The sequence below is a fragment of the Rhincodon typus genome, chromosome 30 (assembly GCF_021869965.1).
Source record: "Rhincodon typus isolate 14 chromosome 30, sRhiTyp1.1, whole genome shotgun sequence".
Classification (NCBI taxonomy): domain Eukaryota; kingdom Metazoa; phylum Chordata; class Chondrichthyes; order Orectolobiformes; family Rhincodontidae; genus Rhincodon; species Rhincodon typus.
This window is the reverse complement of record NC_063361.1, coordinates 21,046,389-21,073,158: the sequence shown is the minus strand read 5'-3', so window position 1 is coordinate 21,073,158 and position 26,770 is coordinate 21,046,389. Positions and strand designations below refer to the sequence as shown.

The 26,770-nt window shown below is 40.3% G+C and overlaps 1 protein-coding gene across 2 annotated transcripts in view; it reads right to left on the bottom strand.

Moving 5' to 3' along the window:
• Window positions 1-26,770, bottom strand: part of mpp2b (MAGUK p55 scaffold protein 2b) — a 526,590-nt gene that overhangs the window by 336,095 nt on the left and 163,725 nt on the right. Inside the window, exon 4 of one of the 2 annotated variants that reach the window (XM_048614628.1) lies at window positions 10,244-10,511. The exons of the other annotated variant lie outside the window; for it this stretch is intronic. The gene's annotated coding sequence lies outside the window, so the exon portion shown is untranslated. The remainder of the gene's footprint in view (window positions 1-10,243; window positions 10,512-26,770) is intronic. 2 annotated transcript variants of the gene reach the window in all.

Genomic DNA, 26,770 nt, shown 5'->3' with positions numbered 1-26,770 from the left:
TCTACAAGTTGCCCCTTGACTGGTTGATCAACAACTTTTTCTTTCTGGACCAGCTTTTATGACTGGTATGTGTTTGGATAGACTTGGTATAAATTGGTCTCCTTTGATCTGTTCACTATCCATAGTTATTAGTTAAACTCCCTCTGCTACTTCAAGAAACTGGAGGCCAAGCCACATGTACATGATCAAGCATAAGACTTCTTGATTATCATTTACGTATACATTCTCTATTTCCTTGCACTTTTTGTGTTATAATGTTGCTTATAATTGCCTTTAACCTTGAGAATTAGTCCACTTGGACCATGCAACTTCATCTCTACAGACTGTAACTTCTGTTTTACCACCCTTAATAAATAATTTGAAAAGACAGTGACACTTGTCGCTGTATCAAACTTAAAATAAATGAGATATACACTAAAAGAAATAAGTCAGTCAAACTAGACATGGTTGGTTCACCCATTTCCCCCAGGAGTGTACTGATTGTCTTTTGCAATGCTGGCGGCTCTACTACAATAACATTTATGTTTTTTTGTTGCTCTGTAACTGTCCTACTTCTACACATCTTCTGGACATGACCCAGAGTTTTACTGATATAGAATTCTGTTTTCATAGCACACCAAACACCGTCTTCACTACCCTGTCCACCAGTGACTCTACTTTCAAGGAACTATGAACCTGCACTCCAAAGTCTCTTTGTTCAGCAACACTTCCCAGGACCTTAGCATTAAGTGTAAAAGTCTTGCCCTGATTTGCCCCTCCAAATGCAACATCTCACATTTATCTAAATTAAACTCCACCTGCCACTCATCACCCCGTCTGATCAAGGTCCCATTGTAATTTGATGTAATCTTCTTCGCTATCCACTGCACTGCCTTTCGAGTATGTTTATTTATTCTTTGTACATTAGTGTTTTAATTTTGCAGCATCTCAAGAATGTTTTATTATCTTTCACAATTGTATTCTTTCTTCTTCAATACAACAATGCTCATCATCATATTCATAGAATCCCTACCCTCAGAGCATCCCACCCAGACCCATTCCCCAATAACCCACCTAATCTACACATCCCTGGACACTATGGGCAATTTAGCATGACCAATCCACCTAACCTGCACATCTTTGGACTGTGGGGGGAAACCGGAGCACCCGGAGGAAACCCACGCAGACGTGGGGAGAATGTGCAAACTCCACACAGACAGTCGCCCGAGGGTGGAATCGAACCCAGGTCCCTGGCGCTGTGAGGCAGCAGTGCTAACTACTGTGCCACCGTGCCACTCCTGTTTTAAAGGCTTTATGGTTTATTTTCCTTCTTATAAAGCTTTACGTTTTGTAACATAGCAATACTATACCTCAGCACAGACTACTAGAGGTTTCTGGTCAAAGTTCCGTGCCTTCTGAAGGTAAAACGGACATTTTCTTGCCTTTCATGGCCTAATAAGTAATGCTTGTCCTTTTTCAGATCTTTTAGAAATAAATCCTGGTGCCTGCAGCCTTAATTAATTTTTCCAGCCCCAAACAAAGGTTGAACTCTGGATGTCCCACTCTTATTGTACTTTTCACCATCTCTTTACAGTCTTTTTCTGTTAGATTATGCCTGATTAGACTTTTAAGTTGTCCTTTGTTGCCTTAGATCTGGTTTTACACCAATACCAGTGCTGCAATTTTGGTGGCTCATAATTTCTTTGCTGTAGCCATGCTTTGTGTCATCCACTCACTATTGCAGTTTGTTGCGAGCTGTAAGTACACTTTTCTAATTTGCAGCCTTTGCAGTTCATTCTGCTGTTAATTTAAAGTTTTCCTTGTCCCTAACCAGTGTTTTTAAATGTTAAGGAAGCTCTGAACCAACTCTCACAAAGCCTTCTTCTGTAAGGGCCCTGTACCTTCCCAGTCCAACCAGTTTTTACTTTCTTCCCAGCCCACAGTTTTTTCTATGCTGCTCTCCCGCTCTGGGGTGAAGCACTTCCTCTGAAGTACTGCTTTTGCCCTGCCGTTACTTCCACGAGTGCTGCTGACAGCATCGACAAGTAGTTAAGCAGTGAAGCAAATTGACTATTTGCGTCTACTTGGAGCAATGGTGTTCTTAACGCGGTAATCTCAATTTTCTTCTGAATTTTTTTTCCCTTCTTGGGTCAAATGAATCTTATTTCACAATTGTTACCTTAAGTTATATATGCAATGATTCCCATGACGGATCAGCATATTGTTTGTGTTGCAATGTCAAATGCTTCCAGCTTGCAGATGGTACAGTTTGCTGCCACCATGCTCTCTCCTTGATGGGATCTCCTGGTCTATTTGGTTTTCAGTAGTAAAGTGAATCTTAATGGTAAAAAGCTCTTAAACGAGACATAGTTTATTGCAATGGTAGCAATTTTTTTTGATTAAATTGTGGGATGTGGGAGTTGCTGACTGAACAGCATTTCTTGCCCATCCCTAGTTGCCCTTGAGAAGGTGGTGGTGAGCTGCCTTCTTGAACTGCTGTGGTCCACCTGCTGTGAGCTGACTCACAATGTCATTTGGGAGGGAATTCCAGCATTTTTGACCCAGCGACAGCAAAGGAGCGACAATACATTTCCAAGTCAGGATGGTGAGTGACTTGGAGGGGGGACTTGAAGGCGGTGGTTTTCCCATGTGTCTGCTGTCCTTGTCCTTCCAGATACAAGTGGTCGTGAGTTTGGAAGATGCTGTCTGAGGATCTTTGGTGAATTTCTGCAGTGCATCTTGTAGCTAGTACATACTGCTGCTACTGAGCGTCGGTGGAGGGGGGAGGAATGCTTGTGGATGCATTGCCAGACAAGTGGGCTGCTTTGTCCTGGATAGTGTCATGTTTTGGAGTTGCACTCGTCCAGGCAAGTTGGGAGTATTCCTGAATTCTACCTTTCAGATGATGGACAGGCTTTGGGAAGTCAGATGGTGAATTACTCACCACAGCATTCCGAGCTTCTGACCTGCTCTTGTAACCACTGTGTTTATGTGGTGAGTCCAGGTAAGTTTCTGATTAATGACAATGCCCAGGATGTTGATAGTGGGGGATTCAGTGACGGTAATACCAATGAATGTCAAGGGGTGGTGGTTAAATTGTCACTTACTGGTGATGGTCATAGCTTTGCATGTGTGTAGCATTAATGTTACTTGCCACTTGTCAGCCCAAACCCGGATATTGTCCAGATCTTGTTGCATTTGAACACGGACTGCTTCAGTATCTGAGGAATCGCAAATGGTGAAGATTATGCAATCATTGGCGAACATCCCACTTCTGACCTCAAAGCCTAATTATGTAGAAGTTACTTTAGTAAGTTAGACATTTGTTGCTAAGACTGAGGATAACAATAACCGAGATTCTAAGATGTTATGCTTTTTCCCAATTCTAGTCCTACTTAATGCCAAAACTAGTCCTCCTTAATCTCCAAAACTAACCCTCTCAGACCAAAACAATGAGGACAATGCATTGCTGCCTCACAGCGGCTAGAACCCGGGTTGAATTCCAGCCTTGGGTAACTGTCTGTGTAGAGTTTGTACATTCTCCCTGTGTCTATACAGGTTTCAGCCAGGGGATCCAGCTTCCTCCCACAATCCAAATATGTGCAGGTTAGGTGGATTGGCACGGGAAATGCAGGGTTATGGAGATAGGTAGGGGTGTGACTCCAGGTGGGGTGGTCTTTGGAAGGTTGGTGCAGATTCAAATGGGCTAAATGGCCTCTTTGTGCACTGTAGGGATTCTATGATTCCATGCAAATTGTGGAATTGTCACTCCCATTAAATCTCAACCTGACTTTCCCATGCCACTGGTAACCAGGGTGCCCAGGCATGTTGTCAGAAAGAATTCAAAGAATTACAATCGTTTTCATTCCTCCATTTTACCCTTCATTAAATTAACAATCCCAGAACATTTTATAAAACCTACCATTCATTAAAGAATACTTTGTTTTAGTTATTGCTGAACAACTTCTGTGGCCCTGAGAAAAAGAAAGCTATTGACAGAACGTCAAATGTCTTCGATGTTTGCTAAAATGTCTACAGATGCTTAAACTTCTACCATAATCCAATTTGTACGTCAAAATTTTTAGTTTTGCTTCTGTAAAATTACATTGAAAAAGTGAGCAAATGTAGGAATGACACCCTAGGAAGAATACATTAGCCTTGGAAGGAGTACAACACAGGCTTACAAAAATGGCACCTAAAGTTATGAGGAGAAATTATACAAATTAGGCCTTTTTTTTCTAGAATTTAGAAGGTTAAGAGGTGATATAATTGAAGTGTTCAAGATATTAACAGGAAAAGACTGGGTAGATAAAGATAAATTATTTCCACTGATTGCGGATTCTAGAACTAGTGGGTAGAGTCTGAGAATTAAGGTCAGACCATTCAGGAGAGATGTTAGGAAGCATATCTACACATAAAGCATCATAGAATCCCTACAGTGTGGAAGCAGGCCATTCAGCCCATTGATTACACTCTGACCCTCTGACGAGCATCCTACCCAGACTCATCCCCTACCCTATCCCTGTAACCTGGCATTCTCCATGGCTAATCCACCTAGCCCACACATCCTGGATACTATGGGCAGTTTAGCATGGCCTATTGATGTAACCTGCATGTCTTTGGACTGTGGGATGAAGCTGGAGGAAACCCACACAGAGATAGGGAGAATGTGCAAATTCCACACTGACAAATACTGAGGGTGGAATTGAACCTGGGTCCCTGGTACTGTGAAGGAGCAATGCTAAACACTGAGCCACCATGCCACCCCTAAAAGGTGGTGGATGTTTGAAACTCTCTTCTACAAATGGCAGTGGATGCAGAATCAGTCGTTAATTTTAACTCTGCGGTAGATACATTTTTGTTAAGCAAAGATATTAAGTGTCATGGGCCAAAGGCAGATATAAGGAGTTGGACAACAGATCAGCCATGATCTTAATGAACATCGGAACAGGCGAGGGTTACTCCTGTTTCTATGTTACTTCCTGGTTTGACATTAGTGAGGAGCTGTCAATATGGTTGCTTATTCATATTGTTGCCGGAAATCCAGAGATCACCTACAGCTTAATACCGGGAAAATAATATCAGGAACTGTGAAATCCTCACTTTGGAACAGAGGTCGTGTTTGTCGGCAAATTTCTTCAAAGCCTGCCTCAAGTGCCATAATGTTGCTCATTGCAAAATCTGAACTATTAATATTTTCAACATAAAATGGTAAGGATTCTGTTATAAAGTTATCATGTCAATCATCTAAAAAGCAACTGTAGTCATAGCTTGATTCAATTTTAACTTCTAAGCTATTAGCCATCTGTTTGCAGTGTTTATGGGAATAAGATTTTCCATTGCTCTGAGTATTCATCCCAATCCTATTTAAAAGAAAGCCATGTGGCATTTTAACATGCCAGAAACTCTCACTCTGCATAATAATTTAAATCTGCAGATGAAACTCAAATCTTCCCTGTAGAATTGCTGATACGTACAACTGAAGCCAACAATATTAAAACATCAAAAATTCCTGGACATTGTGTTATATAACTACGTTAATGGAACCAATAACCCAAAATAAAATCACTTATCCTTTCCTCACAGCTGGTTACAAAATCACAAATTCACCCTCATCTTGAAGAATGAACTAATAACCTTGAGCTGTCAGCATCCCACGTTCCTCGATCAGGCCTTGCCTTCAGTATTCTCTGTGGTACAAAGTGCCAGTCACTCCTATGTATGTTTGTACTGCATTGCATTTAAGGAGACACCCATTCTGCTTGATGTCTAAACAAACAGCATTTAAACCAATAATAGCTCCTTTCAATCTAATTGAGATATTCATGTATTTTGTATGATTGCAACTGCAACCACTTTCAAGGCAGACTTTGAAAACGTGGTTCGATGAGGCCCAATACAATTCAGTAAGCTGCTTAGTTTAAGATTGCACTTTATTCCTGGATAACACAAAGTAATGAAAGTGCAACACTTTTCCACGTATAACAAGTTCAAACAATACGTTGGCATACACCTTCACCGCACGGTGCAACCTTCCTTCAGCAACTTGGTTTTGAAAAAAAAAATCATTTGTCATTACAACTTCTGTTGGACTTAACAACCAGTGTCTCGGTCATTGAGTTGTTTTCTCCGCTCTGTTAAAAATTAAAAAGGAAAGCCCATCAACATACTTGGCAAGTGTCAAGGATCAGAGTTGCCAGAACAAGTGATGTTTGAGGCACAGTGGCTCAGTAGTTAGCATTGCTGCCTCACAGCGCCAGGGACCTGGGTTTGATTCCACCCTTGGGTGACTGTCTGTTTGGAGTTTGCACATTCTCCCCATGTCAGCATGGGTTTCCTCCCACAGCCCAGAAATGTGCAGGCTAGGTGGACTGGCCATGCTAAATTCCCCCATAGTGTCCAGGGACATGCAGGTTAGGTGGATTAGCCTTGGGAAATGCAGGGTTATAGGGTCGGAGGTGGGTCTGGGTAAGACCCTCTTCAGAGGGTTGGTGCGCACCTCATGGACTGAATGGCCTGATTTCATTACCAAGTAGAGTGAATGAATCATTCATTGCTTACAGTCTTTGGGAAAGCAACTTCAATTTGTCCTCTAAATACCATATTTCTCCACAAGATGTTTGTACATTTTAAAAGATTTAAGGTAATTTTTCTACAGCAAACCTCTTCCCTCCTTCAAATAAACTACTTCAAATAAATTTCAAATCGTAATATTCTTATATTAAGGCAATTCTTTTTTGCTTTTAGAAAATCTAACACCACTAGAGACTGCACTGTCAGTTCAAGGCGAAAGGACTATATAAACAGATCACGTCTCATACTTTCAGAGAGCCACAGATGGGCCTGCCAGATTGAAAGCCCATTTATGTAAAACTCAGGTTTAAACCTTCACTTATCAGAAGAAAACAGACTTGCATTGCACCTGCTGCAAAGGACAGCTTCATAAGGATAATTTCATGGATCAGTTTCACAACCAAGAAATCATTGAGGTGTCTGCAGGAACTTTCCATAGTTTCAAAAGGCATGTTAAAAAATTGAAAATTTCATAAACTGATGTGTAAAGAACAAATGCCTGTTATATACTCTTAACTCACATTCTCCACTTGATGAAAATAAGGTACTAAAAAATATTTCAGTAGAATACAGAACAGAACTATATTTTTGACCACATTGACCTGAGAATTAAAGCGCTCCCCTGTTCTATTCTCAACACTATCGAAGTTTTAAGTCAAGAAAATTGTTTCTCTGTAAAAGTAAGTCAAGAATCTACATTTACAAAGTATAGCACAGAAAAGCATTCAATCCGTCTATCTGTGCCATTGCTAGCCCTTTATTGGATTGTTTTGATCCCACTGCCCTGTCCTTCTTAAATAAATGTTTATCCAATGCCCATTTAAATGATATTATGATCATTGCCTGAATAGATGATTACAGTAAAATATTCCATGCTCCAATAATCTTATGTTACAAAAGATCTAACATTCCTTGCCATTGGTTCAATGATGACTCTGAGTTTCATAATTTTGGTTATCAGAGATTTCCTCAGGGGCTTTACTGACCTTGTCTGTCTATCTCCCATTCATATGTATTCAGTGCCCAGCATCCACAACACCCTAGGGTAGAAAATTCCACAGATTCATGTATTTGAATCAGAGATTTGAGAGATGTAATTCCTCTTTATCTGTGTTTTAAATCCGCTGTCCCTTAGCTCTTGTTCTAGATTGCCCCACAAGGAAAAGCATCTGCTCTAACTACTTTGTCAAGCCCCTTTAAAATTTTATACATTTCAATTAGATCTCTTCTCATCCTTCTAAACTTTACTGCATATAGGCCTAAATTATTCAATTTCTCTTTATAAGACAAGCTCCTCATCTCTGAATTAGTCTCGTGAACCTTGCTAAACTGCCTCCTATGCAATTACATCCTTTCTCAAGTAAAGTGACCAAAACTGTATGCATTACTCCGGATGTAATCTCACCAATGCCTTGTATAGTTGTAACAACACTTCTGTGCTTTTATACTCCATTCCTTTAGCAAAAAATGCCAAAATTCCATTTGGCCTCCTTCTTACCTGCTGTACCTGCATACTAGTTTTCTGCTACTCATGCACAAGGTCACCCAGAGCTCTCTGCATTAAAGCATTTTGAAGCTTCTCTCGATTTGGATAATAAGGTTGCCTTTGTATTCTTCTGACCAAAATGGATAACCTCACACTTATTCACATCAAACTCCATTGTCAAATTTGGCCCATTCACCTAATCTATCCACATCCATTTGTAAATTTCTTCATTGCAACTTAACTTCCCACCTATTTTAGTGTCATTTGCAAATTTGGCTACAGTACATTCTATCCCTAGTCAATAATGCAGCATGTAAATATTTGGAGCCAGGAGAACTGAACCCTATGGGACCACACTAGTTACAACTTGCCAACTTGCCAACCAGAAAAAGAACCATTTATCATAACTCTCCACTTTCTGTTAGTTGGCCAATCCTCTATCCAAATTAATATATTGCCCCCTAACCTGTACTATCTTAACTTGCGTCGTAACCATTTGTGCGGTAGTTATCAAATGCCTTTGGCAGTCCAGATGTGCTACATCTACAGGACTCCCATTATCCACTTTGTTTATTACATCCTCAAAGAACTCAAGCAAATAACTCAAACATGATTTACCGTTCATAAAACTAAGCTGACAGATTGTGTTTTGACTTTCCAAATGTCCTATTACTATTACCTTAATACTGGATCCAACAATTTTCTAACAACAGTCATTAAATTAATTGTTTCCCACTTTCTGCCTCTATCACTTTTTGAATAAGGCCGTTATATTACCAATTTTCCAATCCACTGGAACCTTTCCAGAATTCAGGAAATTTTGGAATACTATAACCAATGCATCCACTATCTCTGCCGCTACTTCCTTTAAGACCCTAGGATGCAGGCCTTCAGATCCTGGTGATTTGACTGCCTTTAGCCTAAAACTTTCCTCTGTACCTTTTCCCTAGTGACTGTTTTAAGTTCGTCCTTTTCTACAACTTCTGCATTCGATTTTACTTTCAGGAGAGTTTCAGAGTCCTCTGCTGTGAAATCTGAAGCAAAGTAATTGATTTACTGCCTCTGTTAATTTTGTGTTCCTTATTTTCAAATCTGATCTTCTAAGGAACCAACGTTAACATTAGTTGCTGTCTTCCATTTTTATATACTTACACAAGCCTTTGCTATCAGCCTTTATATTTTGCAAAGTCATCTTTCAAAATTAACCTTTGCAAAGATCCACAATGCAGGAGAATATTTCTTGCAAGGTCCATTATAAAATAGCCCTGACTATAAAATAACGCATCATGCAAGCTAACATTAGCAGCATGAGAACTGTTGGTTTTGTTAAATTTAAGTTCACAGCGTTAATTCATACAACTTTGGTATGATTTCACTTTTCCATGCTGTACATCTCTATGACTCCATGAATCTCTGGCTGCAAAATCCCCAAGCAGAAAATGAAAACCTGAAACACTAATACTGTTTCTCTCTATAGATGCAGAATACTTCCAGCAGTTTTTGATTTATTTCAGATTTCCAACATTTGTAGTATGTTGCTTTTATGTTTAAATTGAGAAATCCAATTATTGTCAAACTAGATGTTACATAAACAAGTCTCTCAGTTCACTTAGAAGGCAACTAAAATGAGAAGGAACTAGTTTGATTAAAGCATTAATCTTTTATCATTAGTGCCATGAGAAAAAGTAGAATCCACTTCTCACTGCTAAAGACATATTTCAATCCCTCACAAAGCCCAATTTCTTCTCTTCGGTCCAAGTTTTGGAAAATACAATATTCCACATTTTACCATCTCCTCCCAGAACAAATGAAATACCTTAATATACACAAAGATGCAGGGGGGGCATTGGACCTATATTTTCCACTGCTATCAGCTGTTCATACCTTTATAAACCAACTGATCTCAGGGCTCTTTTTTCTCATGAGCTATGTCTTGCAAATTCAAAGTCTGGCTTACAACCAGAAGTCAAGATTGTATTGAGCTTAAGCTAAACTGCAATTCTTGAAATTGTGTCGGGTTTATCAACAATGTCCACAATGTTGATAGTCAATTGCTGGGCTACAACCTTTTACATTCTAAATTCCACTAAGCTGTCAGCCAGAAAATGTAATTAACAGTAACATGCAAGTCCAACCAGCTCCAATGAGCTGTTAAGCAGAAAATAAATAGGGCAAAGTGCCAGTAAATGTTTCATTGGTACCAACATTTGCAGCTCAGTTCTTGCTTAATGTTAAAGGTATAGTGTAGTTGTCAGAAGACCAGTATCACTGGTCAAATTCCCACTTTCATGCATTTGTTTTGTGCAATGTGCCACATTGGAAAGCCGCACTCTATTATAACTAGAGGCTCCCTTAGTCACAGGAGCCTGCACATGGTCCAAAACAGTACAGCGGTTTTCAAACCGATTGGCTCCTCTATCTGGAAGTACTGGCACATCCCCAAGGATTCTGTCCATAGAATTTCAAAAGGTATCTGCAACAAAGGTAGACAATGTAACGAATGTAGCACATTTTGTTTAATATAGATTGACAACAGAAATAACTGTTTTCAATACGCGCTGACAGTAATACTGATTTAACATGATAATGCAACCTCCCATATCCTTGGAATTGTCACCAACTCTACTTCATAACTAATTCAAGTGATTTATTTGTTAGCACTCGGAAATCAGCCTTGGGGATGTAATGTGCAGAAATCGCTGTACTTGAGCATTAAATTGAGCTAAATAACGTAAGTGGTTGCAACTATGCAAGAACCATCATAGAAGTCAAATCATTTGTTCAGTAAATTATGATTTGTTCAAGTGATATATTTAAACACTGGCACAAGTTATAATGTTAAACATTTTGCTGATAGTAAAATAACAAACATTTTTCAGCTCCTATATGTAGATCTGCCCATTCATAAAAATTGCTTGAGATGCATACAATATTCTATCTTCCCTAAAGCCATTGACCCAGCCATTTATATTATAAAAGATTGGGTTAGAATTTACTGTCAAAAGAACAATGCAGCTGGCAGCATTTACCTGTATTTGTGCACAAAAAGCAACTTATGAAGTGATTCCACATGAAAATATAGGAGTGATGTGCCAATCTGCCATTAACTCTGCAAACCAAACATTTCTGTTGGAACTATCACAAAAAAATATTAAATAGTCTGAAATTCATATATTTGCATGGTAATTACAAACTAAACTGGCTATAAAGTCTGGATTGGAGAATTTCAGTCTATGCAATAAGTGTTTTTTACTATAAATGACCTCTCTGGCACTGAAAGTTTGTGTTCCAAGAGAACAGTCTCATTTGTTCAGCTTCTAATTGTTAGACCTTTTACAAACAAATTGATTTTATATTTTTTCTGTTAATCATCATGCATGGAGTAAAGAAAGCAATTGCTAAGTCATGGTTTTAGATATATATGTATTTAGTCACTGCTTTAAAAGCATTAAACAGCTTCACAAAGATGGCTGCATGTGACTGATCTTAGAGGTAACTTTCTGGAAGCTTCTCAAAATTAAATGGCCGACACAGTGGCTCAGTGGTTAGCACTGCTGCCTCACAGTGCCAGGGTCCTGGGTTCACTACCGCCCCGGGTGACTGTCTGTATGGAGTTTGCACGTTCTCCCTGTGTCAGTGTGGGTTTCCTCCGGGTGCTCCGGTCTCCTTCTACAGTCCAAAGATGTACAGGCTAGGTGGATTGGCCATGCTAAATTGCCCATAGTGTTCAGGGGATGTGAGGGTTAGGTGCATTAGCCATAGGAAATGCAGGGTTAGGGGACAGTTCTGGGTGGAATGCCCTTCAGAGGGTCGGTGTGGGCTTGTTGGGCCAAATGGCCTGTTTCCACACTGTATGGATTCAATTCTAATAGCAATCACTGTCTCATTTACCTCTTTATGCAACTGGAAAAACAACAGAAATATTGTGTTATAAGCTTCTACAGAGACGATTGTCTCCAAGACAACCCCTGCACAGTGGAATTGCAAGTTACACCTATCTTGCAAACACTGTTATTGACTTTCCATTAAATTAAGGAAAGGGCCACCTGTTTATTTGCATTGTAACCCTTTGTCTTAATGTTAACGGCTTCTAACCCTCACACCACCAAGAAGGCTTGATCATAACTCCTATAGAATTGCATGCAACTGCCTTGTTAACCATACAATTTTGAACTAAAGGATTAGCACGATCCCATACAATGTGTACTGGTAAGATCAACACCCCTAACTCCACAATGCAAAGGAAAAGCCTCTGGCCTATAAAAACCACAGCCACCAACCTGCACTTGTGCCCTCCAAAAGCATCCTTTTACTCAGTTATATTTGATATCTTTTATTATGGTGTAAATAATACTCCTCCAGGAGGAGTAGACTAATTGGCTTCTCTATCTCAACTCTACCTGTATTATCCCCATATCCCTTAATGTCCAAAGATGCTACCAGTCTCTGTCTTAAATATGCTCAACAGAATATCCACACACCTCTGAGATAGAGAATTCCAAAGATTCACAACACTTTGCTTGAACAAATATTTCCTCATCTCAATCCTAAATAGCTGAACCCTTATTCTGATACAATGACAGACACTTAACATTTAGGGCAAACACCCTTCCAGCTTCTATCCAAACCGACGCTTTTAAGAATTAGACAACAGTGTGGAGTTGGAGGAACACAGCAAGCCAGGCAGCATCAGAGGAACAGAAAAGCTGATGTTTCGGGTTCCCAACCCAAAATGTCAGCTTTCCTGCTCCTCTGATGCTGCCTGGCCTGCTGCGTTCCTCAAGCTCCACACTGTGTTATCTCAGACTCCAGCATCAGCAATTCTGACGATCTCTGAGCTTCTAAGAATTATATGTCTTTCAGCAAGATTTAAAATTCTTCTAAAATTCAGGGTATATTTTCCCCATCTATTCAATGCTTCCTCATAGCTACCTTGTCCCAGGATCAGTTGAATGAATATTTATTGCACTCTTTGAGGAAGTATATTCTTCCTTAAGTAAGGACATCAAACTTACAGAGCGCTGCATATGGACTGTCTCATCAAACGATCTACATAGTTACAGTAACACTGAAACAGATTACATTCCTGAAAGTCATGACTTAAAGTGAATCGTTGTTTCCCGTAAGAGTCAATGTTATAGCTAGAGGTAGGTTCAGTCAGATGTTTCTCACCAGAAAAACGCAATAAATGAAATGCTGTGCTGTACATGTGCTCTCCTAGCTGGAATAACTTGCAAAATAAAGTGCATCACAAACATAAAACAAATACAGTACAACGATATTTAAACATTACTACACTCGCTTTTACTATTTACAGTACTGTTAGGTTGACCAGGTTCCATCAATTGGCAAAAGTTGAACAGTGCATGTAGCAGATGGACTCCCAGAAATACTTGCACTGACTGATCTCCAGATGGAGTCAAGGACCTCAGTGTGAGTGGCAGAGCCAGGGGAGAAAACAGATCTAGAGCCTAAGTGAAGGAGCGAATGGGAGGTAAGACCTGGGCAAAGCAAAACCAGGAAGACAGGCTGCATGCTCAGCAACACTGGAACTGGAGGGTAGGATGGAGATGACAGCTGGAGGGAGAGAAGCTGGGGGTCACGAAGGCAGAACACAAGAGCAAGAAGGAGGCAAGACCAGGAGATAATATCTACAGGGAGGTAACACTGGAAAATAGGCCAGGAGACTGACAGCCATGGGTATGGAGTTAGGAGATTAGTGAAGAGCATACAGAAAAGGAAATCTGGCAAATGACATTAAACTGAAACTGACAATGTTTAACAGTTACACTGAGACTACTTCTTTAAAGACATTAGTGTGAAACAACATGAAGTAAGACAACATTATGTGGAGACTTATTTGTACAGGTTGCCTTGGTCTCGGGATACCAATACTTCCCAGTTATAGTCCATCTGTCAAGTTCTTGCCCACACACTCAATCTGTCTAGATTGCTTTGCAGCTTCTTTGCAGCCTCCTCAAACCTTCCTTCTGAAGATTACAGCATCAGCAAACTTACAGTCATAACATTCAGGTGTCATTAAAACTGGATTGCAAATAGCTGAGGTCCTCACACCGACCCTGTGGTACACCACCTGGTGACAGTCTGCCAATCTAATAGTTTTACAATATTTTACCCCTTCAAATAACATCAATGTCCTACAAGACAACAAAACCTAAGGATCAAGAGTTGGCTTTTTCAAAAAAGTTTTACTTAAAATACATGAACTAAATTTTGCTTGGCTACATCAGCAAATTCCTCAAAACCCAATGGTCCTGTTAATGGGACCCTCACTCCTTGAGTTTCTCTTAGATTCCTAAGTGCCATGGACTTGAAGTATTAATCCATAGGTGTCAAATGAGAATAACACCTCATTGATACAGAACTGGTTCACTGTCTTTGTTGCATTTCACCGCATGGATGTAAATTACATTTACAATTCACGCTCTCGACCTCAAAATGAAAGTTCCGATCCAAGAAGGGAAACTTTACAACTTTTCTCATATGAAATGCTGAATTTTATATGAGACCTTAATTTTTTTTTTGTCAGAAGTGCATAAATTTGAATCTATTTATACTATAAAGTTGTTTATTTGCAGAATACATTGACCCAAGTGAAGGAGAAAGGTAGTGAATACTTTTATCTACCATGCTTTATTATATGGTACAACATATTCCAGTCAGAGACAGGTCCTGCTTTTACTTGAAGCATTACACTGAAACAGGATTCAGACAAACAGAAACTATTCCACAGATCCACCATTCTTTTAGTAAAAAAGCAATCCTGAGCCACTGTCTGTGTGGAGTCTGCACATAGTGAAGTCTGTGTGGATTGGCTATGCTAAATTGCCCATTGTTTCTAGGGTGGGAAATGTAGGGACAGGGTAAGGTGGGACAGGGTTGGATGCTCTTCATAGATTCAGTATGGGTTGAATGGCCGACTCCTAAACTGTCGGGATTCTATAATTGAAACATAGCCAGTGAGAGGAGCTGGGCTATGAGGAAAGGGCAGTGTTCAGGTAGGATTTTTAAAACAACCCCATAACTATAATTTCTAAATGGGCAAGGCAACAGACTTCCCCTTCAAAAAGGGCAGGCTGGTAGCAGTGAAACCTTGGAAAAATGGTTGTAAGGACTGAAAGGTGCCTCATTCTCAGGCCTCCTTCTTTTACCCCTCTCTGTATGCTAGAGGGCTTTCTGTTAGCCTTCCAGTTTCCCCAGGTGGGTGTGATCCCTATGGTGTTAATTGGTCTTCTGCATGAAAGTTGCTTTCAGATTCTAAATCCAATGCAGAGAGGAGTCGTAACCCAGAAATGATCAAGTTCCCTACCCCAGACCAAAGATCCAAACCATAGAATCAACACAGGGAGAAATAAGATCATTGGGACTGGATCAATGATATCAATCATAGTGTCATATACATGGACCTTCGGAAGCAGACAGCAGTGAGCCGCATGGGGTTGGAAGTGCAGGGAACAAGTAGAACAACAGATCTGGGTGGCACAGTGGCTCAGTGGTTAGTACCACTCGCCTCACAGCACAAGGGACCCGGATTCAATTCCGCCCTTGGGTGACTGTGTGGAGTTTGCACATTGTCCCCGTGTCGTATTTATTTTTCCATATTCAGATTCGCTCAACAGAACTTGACAATAGTCTACCAAAGAAATAGAGTTGAAAAGTTGGCTTTAGATTTTAGATACTAAAGTTCGTTCAGCTTTTGTTCGTACAACTGCACAGGGTGGTCAGTTGACCAAAGAACAGATTGACTGTATTCCTAAAATGAGCAAAAACACTGTTTTCTCACATGGTGTTTGGAAAACACATTTCATATTGATTGTATGATATGTTGCTTCATGAGTCTTCATTGTTCTAATTCAAGCTTTACCTTATTTTCATCATAATCAGGTATTTTTGTGTTGAAGTGTTTTTAAAGAAACTGGAGGTGCTGTGGTATTAACAATGGTTGAATGTCACAAGAGACGGAGCTGTGAGACACATACCATAACGTTGCAGTGTATGATGTTATGGTTCTTGTTTTATGGTGCTGCTAACAGAAAATAAAAATAAAATTTCCTTTCCTACAATATCACACAAGATTTTTTTGGATGACAGGGTTTCCCATTCTGCCGACTGGAGAGTCTGTGGGGAAGAGATAGTAGGAATTGCAGATGCTGGAGAATCTAAGATAACAAGGTGTATTCTGAAGAAGGGTCTAAGCCCGAAACGTCAGGTTTCCTGCTCCTCTGATGCTGCTTGGAGTCTGTGGGGAAGGCAGCTCCAAATGGTCACAGCCAACCTGCAGCTATTGAACCCTCTTGATTGACTGGAGATGACATCTCCACCCCTCTCTCGGGCACAAGCCTGGCCTCAGGAAGATGCCATCCAGTCTGACTGGGCAACAGCTCTGTCATTCCCAGTGGTGCCAGTAAGAGCAGTGGTCAGGAATGATGCTACAAAGTAGGATTTTCTGTTCCACCATTTACAGAGTCAATGGAGAATGCATCCCTGTAGATACCAGCTACTGACATTTAATGGTCAGCGAGATGCTAACTGGCTGAGGGCAAGACTGCTGCCCCAATCTGGTTTCAAAGACCCTTTGTACAGCGTGATCAGCCAATCTGATTGACTGGAAGTTCTATAAATCAAGCCTCACCCGGTTCAAGTGATGGATGTTGCTGCAAATTCAAAATAGTGCCCAAAGAAGGCCTCAAGAATGCTGGACGTTAACTACGTCTGGAGAGTTGGCGGGTTGTTTAAGTATTCGGAGTGAAAAGATGGACCCAAAGCAAGTTCCTGAGAAACAACGAGACACTGTTTGGAACAGTATATAAACACATGATGGGCAAACATAAGTGAGTGTAAAGCTCTTATCTCTCCGGTAGAGCTACAAGTCAACATCATTGCAATGAAATGTGAGGTACAGGTATGAGAGAAGTCCATCAGTTGTAGTTTTCATAACATCTAAATATTGTTTTTCCTATTGTGTGAAGAGATCAGAATGCAGTGTATTGTAAATATATATTTATTGTTGCTGTCAGAATCAGCAGACAAAATTTATACTGTTACAGCTTACCTCCAACAGCACAAGTAGGACAGAAAAATCTTTGTATGTAGACAAACTGATCATTAAAAGGGAAAGTTTGAACTTATATGTAACTTTAAATAGAATATTCCTGGAACAATGTGTTCACATTATAGATTAGATCTAAACACAGTGTGAATGATGCAACATCAATTCACCTGGATCTGAAGTAACTGTTCAGAGAGCTAGAACTTAAGTTGTTAGAGCTAAGAAATTTTAAGAAATAATTAAAAATATTCTAAAGAGTGTGAAAGGCACATAGTGACAGGTTTGTTCAGTTAAAAAGAATGCTACACAAATATAAGGTATTTTCTGTGGAGGATTTTTGGGGGCGAGAATGGATACAGGTGAACACACAATTCCCCACCACTGGCTAGTGTGCTGGTTCGACAGCACCAGTCCTTCGGCATCCCATCTTCCTGGAGCCAGGACTGGCGTGGAACAGTGAGCCACCAGGAGATAAACTTAAAAAAGTAGTCAGCGATCACTGCAGCTCCCACACTGCCCAGTGATGTTGGCAACATGCCAAGAGGAGCTCAATCCCTGGGCAGACTGGTCATCACATGCTCCAGGAAGACTTGGAGGTTCCTCCCCATTAAGCTGGCTGCAGTCGGTGCCCCTCCCCCTCACCCCTAAAGCCACAATGGCAGTAGATTAGCTGGGCCAAATTTCATTATTTTTTTTTAAATGAGAGTAGGCACTTCAAAATAGGAGAGTCTTTTCTCTTCACACAACAGGCTGCATCTCCATGTATGCTAGCAACCCTTCTATTGGCCCTCCCACCTAGAGGTGCCCACCACCCTGAATTGGATATACTTTATAAATCAACCTGTTCAGCGATCTTAAGACTCAATTGTGGAACAGGTAGGACTTGAACCTGTGCTCCTGGTTCAAAGGCAGGGACAACCATCCTGAATTGGAAGGTGTACACACTGACCACTAAATTGGCCAAATGACACAATCATCATCGGGTGACTGCTGCTGACACTGGGGAGAGGTCAGGTCCTACAGTCCTCATCAGTGACAGGGTCACAATCCATAGGGCCTGCCTTCAAGATAGAACCTTCAAGGTTGGGCCGAGAAAATAATTCATTATGCAGAAGGTTAGATTGTGGAATACTCTGTTGCAAATCAATGTACTGTCCTTAACCTCCTTAAAAACGAGATTAAATTGTTGCCTAAAAGGAATAAAATATTAATGGGTACAAGTAGTACACAAGGGTGAGTCTAGACCAGGCTGTTTACATGGAGATAAAAAATACCACAGCGCACTGTTGGACTGACTGACCGGCACCATGATGATGATTTGGGGAATAAGACTGATTTTAACCAATTTTAAATTTGTTATACATTGTTAGGTCAATCCATCGTGAACAAGCTTATTATTTTATTGAGTGGTATATAACAAAAGGACGTCATTTAGCCCATCCATCCTACATCTTTCTGCTCCAAGAAAAATCCAAATGCTGTCCCACCTTTCCCATATCCCAACATTTGGTTTCCTCCCGAAAGGCCTTTGGTCTTAGAAACTTCTAAACAGAAAGAAAATCTGTTGTAAAATCATGGATGATTTCAGCTGCACTCAAAAAGCAAGGAAGAAAATGCCCTGCTGATTTAGTTTTGACTTTGCTTCAAGGAGACCTCTACAATTTAAATATCCTCAGAAGTCTATACATCCATCTTGATTATCAGTGCTGTCCTGAGGAGATACTCAGCATTATGCAGCTGATGCACAAGATTGTACAGGTCTGTAGTTTATGGCTTGGAACTCCAGACATTCAAAGAAATAAAACAAAATCACCACTTTTTATTGCATTGGAGACAAAATGCATTTGCTCTGCCACAGATCAAAGCCTTGATTCATTAAAATCATCCGAAGTAAACACAGGGTGTGCTTGAAAATATCACTAATCCTTCATCATACTATAGCCATCTGTGCAGCAAAATTCCAGGTTGATTAATAAATAATTCTACAAAGTGAGCTTCAGATCTCCTGAATCTAAAATTGGTTCAGTTCTTTCATGTTTAAATCACATAAAAAAGAAATAAATACTTACATTTGTTCAGCACCTTTCATGGATGCCCAAAAGTACTTCACAACTAAAGTGGGACCAGAGGATTGTCGTCAATTTGTGCAGAGCAAGTTCTCACAACATGAACTCATCATATCGTGAGAATCCATTTATTTGTAATGATATTGGGTTAGCACTGAGGATAACGCCTTTGCTCTTTTTCAAAACAGTGCCACGGAATTTTTTACATCTACCTCAGAATGCAAGTGGGCTGATGGTTTAATATTTCAACAGAATGATAGCTTCTGTGGTAGCGGAGCACCTGCTTTGACACTGCAATGGCGCATCAGCCTAGAGTTTTGCACCTAAGTCTTGGAGTGGAACTTGACCCCACAACCTCTCATTCAGAATCAGGCAATGTACCAAGCTACAGTTGGTAATGAAATTTTGCATACGAGCACAGACTTTTCCATCCATAGTACTGACCAATAGCTATCAATTCCAGTTAATTTTGCAATCATCGATTAAGAAATAAAATTGAATGGCTCCCCTTCTGGCTCTTCCTTTCTCTGTCACATGTACACTGAAATTAAACTGTCAGAAAAAGATAAAAGCTCCATGTCATTTCTTTTCAGTTATTACGCCATAGTATGATAAAAAGTCAAACTGTGTTTTATCAGATCAGTATAGTATGTAGTAGAACATGGTATGGCATAATGAGGTCAGGGAATGTAAAAGAGTGCAGAAATTGATTCTGGGGAGGTGATGGCCTAGCGGTATTATCGCTGGACTGTTCATCCAGAGACTGACAGGTTCAAATCCCACCACAGTAGATGGCGGAATTTGAATTCAATGAATATCTGGAATTAAGAGTCTAATGATGACCGTGAATCCATTGCCGACTGTTGGAAAAAACCCATCTGGTTCACTAATGCCCTTTAGGGAAGGAAACTGCCATCCTTACTGGTCTGGCCTACATGTGACTCCAGACCCACAGCAATGTGGTTGACTCTTAACTGCCCTCTGGGAAATTAGGGATGGGCAATAAATGCTGCCTGGCCAGTGATACCCTCATCCTGTGAATGAGGAGAGGCAATATTGGAGATTATATGGGACAGTTAAGCCAGAGAGTAAAGCATTAAGTGTTTGGGAATCTGCAAAGTACCAAGTTACATACAAGTGAGAAATGCTGTACTAGAGAATGTCGTAAGTAATGTGATTGTGCGATGAGTGTTGGGGTTTCAGTTCAGCACCATGTGGTCTGTACTGTGATCTGTACTGAATTAGCTGCATGATGGCTCTCCCCAGTCAGTTCCCCATGATAGAGGTCACATGAGAAGCTACTTTTTTTCTCATTTTGGCATTTTTATCCCAAACATCCCCATTTCAATAAAAATAAATAAATTTGCATGTCTTATCATTTAAAATTTTGAATCATACAAGTTATTCACTATGTACAAAACTGTGCTCATGCATAAGTTCATTATTCTCATCAATTTCTGCACATGCATTTAGCAAAATATATCTTTAAATCATGCCAGTCACTTAATGGTACACATGCATGTTGGTCACTGCCTGTTCATCCAGGTGATGTTCCTGCCACGGGGAATGTCATTCCCTTGTCATTTGTTGAAGCTGCAGTACCAGTTGTTCAATTTCCATTACTGAGGTGCCACGGATCTCCGGGATTCAGGGTTGACCTGTGGCATGCACAGATGATTAGATTACCTGTTCCTAATCAAACATCTTCTCCAGTTGTGTGAATGTGCTTGCAGTTGCAACAGTGTATCTGGTCATTCACTTCCACTGCTAGGATCATGGCAACATCTGCTGCATGCACATCAAGTCACAACTTGGACTGAATCTTGTTGAGAGCATTTAAGGTTTGTACCCCAACTGGCTGTCCTGTGTACTACTCTATAAATTTTATCAAAATGAAATCTGACTTTGTCTTTTAACCTTGATTTGGTCACTGATGCCTGAGATTACATCTTTGTTCAGTAGCTTTTTTGCCATTGGAGTAGTAGTTTGGGTCTGATGTGACAGTTATTTTTGTACTGGACTATTCTCCGTTATCCTCAGTATGTATGGTTCTCCACTTGAGTGCTGCCTTGAATACGTCTGTGCCGGATTTGCTCAACTTCTTTATGACTTCTTTGGCAATTCTCACTACTGCCTCAGTCTTTCCACTTGACCGGGGATAGTGCGGAGATTAAGAGTTGTCTCAAATTTCCCAGTCCTTTATGAAGTGGCTAAGTGCTTCACTTGTGAACAGGCCAAAGGGCCTGGTCCTTTGCTGTAGTGTTCTATGTTCTATGAACTGAATGCCATTGTTAAGACATGATAACTTCTGGAATGCCATAGCATTCAAATTGTGCTTTCAGGTATTCTACAATCTAACCACAGTCATTGAAGTTAGCTGGTCCACCTTCTAGTCATCAATGTAATGGTCCAATGTGACAAGACAGTAAGTTCCTGTGAGAATGTACAGGTTTACTCCCAGTTTCATCCATAGTCTGTCTGAGATGTCATCTGCCATCAGTGCCCTTCATCTAGCTTAGCTTAGCTTAGTACTCATTACAAGGACTGTGTTGGCTAACATGGTCCTTGATTTCAGTTGCTCATGTTTGGCTAGTAGAGCACATATCTCTTGCCTTCCTCAGACTTCACTCAATTCTGAGTTGGCTTGGATGTACAGGGAAATACTTTTAGGCAGCCACTGTATCTGAACCAGGGTAAAAACAAATAATCACATCCAAATCAAACTAGGGAAAACTTTTTCCTTGGGTAAAGATCTTACTTCAATGCAGCTTCTACCAGCCTGGCTAATAACTGTAAAATCAATTTTGAGTTTTAAAAAAGTTTCATTCAAATCACACATTTTATAATCCCAAGATGTCCCCAAGTGTCTTACAGCCTACTTTGAGTCCCTTTTAAGTAGGAAATGCAGCAATTAATTTGCAGACAGTAAAGTTTCATAAAAGCAATGTGAGTGTGTGTAATCTAGTTTTGTAATATTGATGAATAGGTAAATATCATCCAGAAAAGTATGAATAATTACTTGCTCTTCTTGGGAAAAATGCCACAGGAGCTTTTACATCCATCTAAAAGAATGGGCAGCATGTCAGCTTAAAGTTTCATCCCAAGTTTGACACAAATATCAACTGGTGGAATTTGGAGGTGCAGCAGGTGGTAAAGAAGGCAAATGGTATGTTGACCTTCATTGCAACAGGTTTTGAGTACAGGAGCAGGGATGTGTTGTTGCAGTCGTACAGGGCCTTGGTGAGACCACACCTGGAATATTATGTGCAGTTTTGGTCTCCTTTTCTGAGGAACAATGCTGTTGCTCTTGAGGGAATGCAGCAAATGTTTACCAGGCTGATTCCAGGGATGGCGGGTATGAAGTATGAGGAGAGATTGACTAGGTTAGGATTGTTTTCGCTGGAGTTCAGATGAATGAAGGGGGATCTCACAGAGACTTATAAAATTCTAACAGGACTGGACAGGGTCGATGCAGGGAGGATGTTCCCGGTGGTGGGTGTGTCCAGAACCAGGGGTCACAGTATGAGGATTCGGGGTAGACCATTTAGGACGGAGATGAGGAGACATTTCTTCACCCAAAGAGTGATGAGCCTGTGGAGTTCATTACCACAGGAGGTAGTTGATGCCAAAACATTGAATGTATTCAAGAGGTGACTAGGTATAGCACTTGGGGTGAGTGGGATCAAAGGTTATGGGGAGAAAGCAGGGTTAGGCTATTGAGTTGGACGATCAGCCATGATCGTGTAGAATGGTGAAGCAGGCTCAAAGGGCCGAAAGGCCTCCTCCTGCTCCTATGTTTCTATGTTATAAAGTAAAATGCCTGCAATTAGAAGCTAGCCTGAGTAACAGTGACCGTGAAGCTATCAACTGTCCTAAAACACAAGTTTCTTCACAATGTTCATTAAAGATAGAAATGTGTCTTCCTTACTTAGTTTGACTTACATGCAACTGAAGACCCACAGCAATGCCACTGACTCTATTCCCAAAGGTAATCAGGATAGCTAACAAATGCTGGGCTTAGTAAGAACTGCCAATCTAGGAGTCTGAGACAACACAGTGTGGAGCTGGAGGAACACAGCAGGCCAGGCAGCATCAGAGGAGCAGGAAAGCTGACGTTTTGGATCGGGACCTTTCTCGAAATATCAGCTTTCCTGCTCCTCTGATGTGGCCTGGCTTGCTGCGTTCCTCCAGCTCCACACTGTGTTATCCGGACTTACCACAAATGCCCACGGCCTATCAAATGAGAAAACAATAATCCAACATTCCATTTGTACTTTACTGAAGTTCAGCCCAGATTTTGTTCTCAAGTTTCACGCCATTCTGACTCAGAGGCAAGAGTTGCTACTGAGGGAGTAAGAAAAGTCTATCTGTATGACTATATGCTTGCATTTTTCACAACTTTTCAGAAAAATTCTGCATAAGCGTATTACACCTACTCAATGTTTGTTCTCTCGTACCGAGATGCATTCTAATTTTGCAGCATTTTTTTTTCCTCCACTTCAAGAAAAATAACTAGAGGGATTGAAATTTGTGCATCAGCTTTGTTCAGTTTGTGAAACCATTTCTGATATCCGAGTTCACACCAGAGTGGAGATTCCAGTGCTTGGTGACTGCAGTCACCAAGAGAAGCCCATTTGTAAAAGGTCCCAATTCAAAGTTCCAGTACCTGCTAAAAATCTCATGTCATTTAAAACAAAATGCAGTGCTCTTTCCAGTCAACGTTCCGGCCAAACCAGTGCCACTAATTTGTTATTCATTCCTTGCAGTTTTTGGCAGATTGCAGTACGTGTTTTAAATCTGATTTCAAATGTGGTGATGCCTTCAAGGACACAATTAGCATCACTCAGATCAGTGAAAGATGGTTTGGGTCTTCCCCTTAACTGCTGTCATTTTGATAAGTTGAAATGGTGTTCACCACAGAAATCCAGAACATTAAACTGCAATACCATATCAGTTGAGACAATGTGTAATTTGGTGATGACAGTGCTCCAACAACACTGGGGCTTTTAAGCTTTCTCTGCACAAAGTATGCTGAAGATTGTAGACATAAGTGTCACAATGCTTCGATGCTGAAAGGATAATATGGTGAATACTGCTCTGATGAAGAGTCATCTACACTTGAAATGTTAGCTTGCTCTCTCTCCACAGATGCTGCCTGATTTCCAGCATTTTTTTGTTGTTTTCAGCCTGGTAAATACTGATTGTGAAATTTATCGCTAAAAAAGTTAAACAATCAAGATAGGCAAGAGCTTTGAACTGTACCTTTTGTCTCCGGCTTTTATGGTTCCAAACCTGTATGCCTTTAAGTCTTTTTGATCTGCATATCCTTTGCTTGCTGTGATCTGTCTGTATTGCTCGTAAACAAAGCTTTTCACTGTTTCGGTACACGCGACAATAAAAATCAATCAAGTTGCTGTTCACTCATTCCTCATTCAAATAGACATTCTCCTTCTGTTGGCAAGGTGGCTGATGCATTTGAATATGATCCAAGCTTTGAGGCTGAATTTGCTATAAATTTTTTTGCTCTTGCTAAAATCCTCTGTGCTATTTAAGAGTTTTAACACAGTTGTTGATTATATTTTTAAATAAAGTAGTGTGTTTATATTTAATACAAAAAAAAGTGTAGCCACACAAAAATTTCCCTGCATGTGATGTTCATTTGTACCTTTTTTAATAAAAAAGAATCAATTTTAAGGATCTGTATACTTTGTCACTGGAGGGTTTGTAACATAGTGGGTAATATCCTTGCCTCTAAGCCAGAAGCTCCAGGTTCCAATACCACTCCAAAGACTTGCAGACCAGGAAGGGTGTTGTCATTAAAATGTGGGATATTAAAATATAAACCTTCCCAACATGCACCATTGTCAGGTGGTAATTGGAGGAGAGATTCCTGCTGAGGCATGTGATGAAACATGACAGGAGGAAAACTGAAACCTCCACCATCTCCACTGAAAGCTCAGGAATACAATATGTATGCAATAGTGCAATTGACACAGAAAGTTGGATTCCTTGCTGAGGGCATTGGGGGGCAGGGGACATTGGTCTGAGTTGGCTGGTGGTTGGCGTAGCCTGGATTGGTGCCAATCGGAGAGGCCAATCCCTTTCCTGGCTGCAGCAGCTTTCAGACCTACCTTGTGGAGCTATGGATCAGACCTTTCTTCAGGAAGAGAACTGAAGAATAGGAATAAAACCACGCTGTCAAAAACAATAAGCAGATATTGAAACTTATTTATTTGGTGATATTTTACGGAGATCTGTCAGGAAAATCTAGTTAAAAAAAGGGCAGTAATACTTGGGAATGAATGTACTCATCAGCCTGGAGCTCCAATTTGAACTGTACAAGATGAGTTGGACCACCATGTGTCATTCACAAATTTTACAGTTATTTCTCTGGAACTAAAAAACATTTCCAATTCATCCCGATTGGCTAACCTGCAAGATGCTTTCTTTCCAGAGAAGAAAATGCAGCTCTGGCTCACTTATAAATCCAATGGGGAATTCTGGAAAAGTATCTTTATCCGTGGAGTAGGAGGAAAGTGGTTCTGACATAAATTTTCTTTTTAAATCACATCACAAGGTGTAGGCCTCTCAAAAGATAAGAATCTGTTGAAATACTTCTAACAGCACTTGGGAATGAGCATCGTATAATGATGGTGCTTCCATAATCCTTCTAAGTGAGAGCACTAAGACTTTGACTCATCAACAATGAAATAGTAACAAGTTAGGCTGCCTTAAAGGAGCATAGCAGAATGCATTTAGCTAAAATCTAGATAGTACAGGAGTGTACAGGAATAGAAGGACATGTTGAGACGGTTAGATCCAGTGGGGTTGGGGCATAGGAGACGCATGTGGACCAGAAATGCCAATATCGTCCAATTGGACTAAATGGTCTGTTTCTGTACTGCACTCTATAATTATCTAACTTTGTAACACAAGGTACTTTTTATACATTAGATTCGTTAAGTAGCTCTAATGTTATGTCTGGTCCTGTTTGAGGGTTATAAAAGAAGACAGACAATGTAACTTAACATTTACCACTTTCTGCTTGAACACTTGCTGTGATTTTTCAAATTTTGCCATTTGTGAATCCACAATGTGTGTTTCATCTACAGAACCACACGATCATTGCTGATTTGGTCTCACTACCTAGACAGGACTTTAGTGTTGTAGCTACAGAATTTATGAATTGGACACAGTTGGCCCATAATCAAATTATCTTCAAAGTAATTCTTAAAATAAATCCAGTTAAAGCATCCACATCAAGGTTAGTAATTAGACCAAATAAGAAAAATGATTGTGTCCAAAATGTTTTTATTCCAAACAATAGCATCAGTGTACACTTTTGATCCAGAAATATTGAATACTTCTTAGGCTGAAATACTCATCTGGTTTCCATCAAAATAGAAATGCCGAGTCCTTCCTAATCAGCTAGGGGTAATTCACCTGAAAGAATTTGACAATTTATTTTAAAGAAACCTGTGTTAATGCCTCACCAATCATTCCTGAGAGCTTGTAGCATTTACTTTTTTTTTCCATGGGGCATGGGCATTGCTGACCAGGCTAGCAATAGTTGCCCATCCCTAACTCCCTTGACAG